The sequence below is a fragment of the Microtus ochrogaster genome, chromosome 24 (assembly GCF_000317375.1).
Source record: "Microtus ochrogaster isolate Prairie Vole_2 chromosome 24, MicOch1.0, whole genome shotgun sequence".
Lineage (NCBI taxonomy): Eukaryota > Metazoa > Chordata > Mammalia > Rodentia > Cricetidae > Microtus > Microtus ochrogaster.
The window spans coordinates 35,436,913-35,442,770 of record NC_022024.1 but is presented as its reverse complement, the minus strand read 5'-3'; the positions used below and the strand labels follow the sequence as shown (position 1 = coordinate 35,442,770).

At 44.9% G+C, this 5,858-nt stretch overlaps 1 protein-coding gene across 1 annotated transcript in view; it reads left to right on the top strand.

Annotated features, from left to right (window-relative positions):
• Nuak1 (NUAK family kinase 1) overlaps window positions 1-5,858 on the top strand; it is a 67,528-nt gene that overhangs the window by 33,421 nt on the left and 28,249 nt on the right. The window lies entirely within an intron of this gene.

Genomic DNA, 5,858 nt, shown 5'->3' with positions numbered 1-5,858 from the left:
CGCATACACACATGCATACACACATGCATACACACATGCACACATACACACATGCACACATGCATACACACATGCATACATACACACATACATACACACATACACACATACATACATACACACACATACACACATGCGTACACACATGCATACATACACACATACATACATACACATATACACACACATACACACATACACACATACATACACACATACATACACACACATACATACACACATACATACAAACACACATACATACATAAACACACATATATGTAAATAAAGTGCATTTTATTTAAAATACATTTTAAATATATTTAATGTATATATGAATATATATAAGCATGTAGTTATGTATATTGATATTTTGAGACAGGATCTCACTATGTAGCCTTAGCTTGTCTGAAGCTCATAGAAATCCTCCTGCCTCTGCCCCCTGAAGGCTGGGATTAAAAGTATCTACTGTCGGGCTGGAGAGATGGCTCAGCGGTTAAGAGCATTGCCTGCTCTACCAAAGGTCCTGAGTTCAATTCCCAGCAACCACATGGTGGCTCACAACCATCTGTAATGAGGTCTGGTGCCCTCTACTGGCCTGCAGGGATACACACAGACAGAATATTGTATACATAATAAATAAATAAATAAATAAATATTAAAAAAAAGTATGTACTGTCGTCACCCTGGTCTCCCCAGATTATTTTTTAAATATGTGGTTAAGTCAGAAAAAAATGAACTTTTTAAGAAAGTGAACTTCCTTTTCATTTTGGATCCACAAAAATGTGTCGGGTAAGGGGAGCAAGATGGCACCCCTAGATTTTTGGCTGTCCTTCATCTGTCTTCATCTTGTCTCCCCGTTACTTCTCTGCTAGAAGTTAGCCTTGGGAATACATTTCTGCTTTTTCTCAATCTCAGGGTTTGTTTGTTTGTGTGTGCGTTTTCTTTTTTTTAAGTATTTATGCAGTTAAGTAAGCAGCATATAGTGGGGACCACAGAAGCTGCAGTGTTTGAAAACTCCATGCAAATATGGGGCATCCTGGCTGAGCCTTAAAGGTTTTTTGGAGGGAAAAGTTAGAAAAAAAAAAAAAAAAAGGAAAACCACTTTCAAAAATAAATCTCAACTTGTCTGGTGAAGGAGGGGTTTATGGATGTTGGAAGTGGGTAGATACACGAATGTGGGCCAGGGTGAATTTATTTACTTTTTGAGGGGTTTGCTCTGCGTGGGTCCGTTACCATGGAAACCCAAGCGCTGCCCTGTGTGATATGAACTAGGATGAGCCTGTGATACGTGAGCATGGCTGTTTCTGGGTTGCGTGGCCTGACAGTGTGATCAGAGTCTGCACCCAGCGTGGGCTTCTCAGGGTTCCTATTTAGGAGGGCCACCCGCAGTAACTGACATCCGGCCCTGGAGAAACTGCCTTCAGGTCAGCATCAGGGAAGCTGGGAACCAGACAGGACCAGTGGGGGACAGGAAACCATTGTCCTCCCCAAGGGAAAGTCCAAGACGAATATTCTGCTGCCAAGGTTGCACAGGTCATGGTCTATCCCTCCTGGAAGATTCTGGAAGAATCTGCATTATAACTTTAAACCCATGGGAAGTAAAGTCCTTTCAGTGACTAGGACTGATCTCTAGCATGGCTTCAGGAGGGAGCTCGGCCCCCAGCTCTACCCCACACCTGTCGGCTCATAGGACAAGTGTTTTCTAAGCTGTGTATCCTCAGGCCCACGAGTGGTGGCTTCACCGAATGCATGCTGCTGTTTACTAGATCTGAAACTTGATTCCTTCCAAGCATGTCTTTCCAGAAGCAGACTCCGGGGTGGACTGTCCTGTTGACCCTCTGATGAAAATGATTTCTCCTCAAATTTGTCAACTCTGTGTGGAGAAAAACCATTGCTGGCTTCTACTGCTAAGTGGATAAGAGAAGAGGCGTGGCCTTTCTAATGGGGGATGCCCGGGTAACCTAATCAGGAGCGAAGAGAAATCGCAGGCAGCATCTCAGGGTGGACCCCGCTTCCTACTCAAAGGAATTCCATTCTTTCAGCAGGGAGGCAATTGACAATATGGAAAAACAGCAGGAAAAAAAAGGAAGTATAGGAGCTTTCAACTTGGTTTCCTACAATGGAAAAGATAAAAACAGATTTTGTCTGTGGTTCTGATTTCAGGGCTGAGTTGAGACATCAAAGGCAGGTTGTCTCACCCCCACTTCCCTTTTGAAAGCCCAGGAAACCCCATCCACAAGCCCTCTGGAGAGTAGCATCTTTATTGAACAGCACAAGGCTTGAGAATTCCAGTGTCCCAGCTGGCAGGAGTACATACGTATGACATTTGAAAGCAAAAAGGGAGGGGGGTCCTGGGGGAGATGCGGTCTGGGCCGTCACTTTGGTGCCCTCTGGGGTTCTGGATATCGCTTTTCCTGGCCGTATCTGATTGCGTCTCTTTATCGGCTCTTTGTGTAGAGATGTGCTGGGGGTGGGTGATCCTTGCATTTCTTTTATCTTAGGTAAAGGGATTTCTGGTTTCCTGTAACACAGAGGAAGATTTATTTTGGTATTCGTTACCTATGATCAATCTCCTTAGTAAGAATGTTTACAACAGTATCTTTAAACTTAAAAAAAGGAAGCAATGAAGCAGACGTGCACCTCTCTCGATCAGCACGCCAGTCTCCTGCGCTGCCTTGTGAGCCTGCACCTTGAGAAGGTGTAGGAGCTTGTGTTCTCCAGTGAGCTCTGGGTTCCTACCACAAAGCACTTGGATGGAGTTGCTGTCCATGAAAGATTCCTCTCATCTTTCTAGAAAGTAAATTAACGTAGGTTTTCATAGTATTTATCACCTCTCTCTCCATTGTTGCCAGGAGATTATGGTAGACACTTAAAGCAGCTAGCTGCTCACACCCATAGTCTAGAGAAGAGAGGGAATGGAAGGTTGAACAACTGCTTGTGCTCAGCTCTCTTGCTTCCCTTATACAGTCCAGGACCCAAAGCACAAAGAATGGCGCTGCCCATGGTGGGCAATCTGCCTGCCCATTAAAGTAATGGAGGCAAGCTCCCACCCTCAGACAGCCTGATCTCTATAATCCTTGTTCACATTCTCTTCCCAGGTTTTTCTACCTACTTGATGGCAAAACTGTTTCTCCACCTGCACCGCCCCACCCGTGTGTGTGTGTGTGTGTGTGTGTGTGTGTGTGCATGCGTGTATGCTGTGCATGAGTACATGCCCATGGGTATGTGCAGGTGGATGCTAATTATTGATAGAGTTTCTTTCTTGATCACTTGGTTTGAGTCCTGAGCACCAGAGTGCGGTAAATACTCTGCCAAGTAGGCCATCTCCCAGCCCCAAATATGCTTCATAAAAGCTGTCTGTGCTATGTGGCATTATGGTAAACCCTTCCAGAATGGGATATTTCTTTAGACAAGCCTGGTCTACAGAGTAAGTTTCAGAACAGTCAGGGCTATATAGAAAAACCCTATCTCAAAAAACAAACAAACAAACAAACAAAAAAAAAACAAAAAAAAAAAAGAAAGAAAGGAAGGAAGGAAGAAAGGAAGAAAAAAGAAAGAAGAATCTGTGTCCCATAAATCCAGTTGCTAATGGTGGAAGCACCTCATATTTTGTAGGCTCTAGTGTGACAATCCAGGGGTCTTGAGAGGCAAGATGGGCAAGCAGGTCCTGATTTAGGATGGGTCTTGATTTGAGCCCTCACAGAGGCAGAGATGGTGGAGTTGATCCTGCACCATTCATTTGTGTAGTTACTCTTTGCTCATCAAAAATGTGTTGCGCTCTTACGTTCCAAGCACTGTGCTGGTCAGACAAGTGTGGGAGCAATGGGTGTGAGGGCTGTGTAAACCCTAGGAGGCCCAGGCTCTTTGTCTGTACAGCGGGACAATGTCTTGATACTCTGTACAGCTGTAGGATTACATGTAAAATGAATAGAACCGCTAGGTATGTGTTAACAAATGCTAAGGAGTATTGTCTTTTTATTTTATCACATGTGTAGCATGTATGCATGTGTGTATGCGTTTGCATTTGTGTAGGAGTATTGCATGAGTGTGCTAGTATTTGCACGTGTATGTGCAAGTGTATATGTGTGTGTGAGGGGCCCAAGATTGATATTGGTCTTCCTTGATGTTCTCCACCTTGTATATTGAGGTGGGGTCTCTCACTTGAACTCAACCCTCCCTGATACAGCTTGTTTCTTTAGCCGTCTTGCTCTGGGAGATCCTATTTCTGTCTCTTGTGTGCTGGGATTCCAGAAGGACCCAGCCCATTTGACTGTCACACGGTTCTGGGAATTCATGCTCTAGTCCTCGTGCTGATGTGGCAAGCACTTTACCCAGCGAGCTGTCTCTATCCTGATTATTATGTATATGATATCTGAAGATAAGTGAGATGCCAGATGCTTATTGGTGTGGGTGTTGGGTACCAACACAGTACCCAACATTAACCATATTAACCAGGCCCCTTGTTGGCATATTAGGCACACATGGACACTCCCTCCTGTAGCATTTGTGACACTAATGTCTGCGCCTCAGCCCCAAGGCTTCTGATTGAGTCGGTCAGGCTGAGAAATGTGCAGTGATTCTTGCGACCAAGAGGACGATAGCCTCTTGAAACCTGTATTGTTCTAACCATCAGTCGTCAATGAGTCAGAGAGCACATTCTGGCTACAGTCACCAAAGAGCAGTGATTGACACCTTTAGCCTTGGGTTGGCTTCATAAGCCATTTGGATGCTGTCCTCCTCAGGGGTCCCATGAAACCCTTTGTTGAACTTGGCAAAGCAGCGTGCTAGGCTTATGTTTACTCTTTCGAACTCATGGCAAATTGCTGGGTCTTTATTTAATCCACCCTCCACTGCCAGCCTCCCAAGTTCCCAGTGAAAGCCTTGCAGACTGGACCCAAGTGCACGGCCCTCCTCTGTCCCTGAGTCCCCGAGGGCTCTTCTTGTTGCTAGCTATAGGGGTGAGTGCCTCGGCTGCATGGCAGCACAACCACATTTTAAATGAGCTTCCTGTTAAATTAGCTCTTTGACCTTCAAGTGTATTATTTTCATTTGATTACACCCAAGTCATTTTTCTAGAGGCCGGAGATTAGAAATAAAACAAACAAAAAACTAACGTTTCTCCCTGCTTGTCTTGCCTCGCCCTCCTGAGTTTCCTGGAATTCAATTTTTTTTCTAGTGTTTCAAATAATGCCACTTGTACTTGAAGCTAAGTTTTTAAAGACTAAATAAAACCATATTGTGTTTAATATAGGGCCTTTTGAGATGACCTGGGGTTGCTTAATCATTTGCTTAGACCATCCACAGGGTACATTTAGGAAGGAAGGCTCATGGGACCCCGAAGAGCGGCCTTTTATGTGGCTACTGAAGGAAGGTTGGGTGACCTATGACTTCTGTCCGGGTTGGTTTGTTTGGGGACTCATATGCTTCTCCCCACCACTCCGTCAGTTCTGACACACCTCATGCAGTAACCTGTTCTCTGTGGTAGCGACCTCACTGGATGCTGATGGCTGTCCACTGAGCAGCACCAAGAATGGAACCAGAGACCCTGGTTAGGATGCTCTGCTTGGCAATAGAGACATGGTTCAGTGGTTAGGAGTATTTCCCAGCCAAGGACCTGCATCAAGTAGCTCGTAGTCTGTCACTCCAACACCAGGGTATCTGTTACCCTCTTCTTACCCACACTCACAAACTCCTATCTGTACCTAGACATGCATATATCTTATAATAGAAATCTTACAGAGAGAGACAGAGGGGAGAACGAGAGAACTGGACTTAATTTTGCAGGGGTTCATAGCAGTCTGATGTCTGCACAAGTGAGTTTACTGCCTTCATCGCTGTCCTCTCTCTCTCTCTCT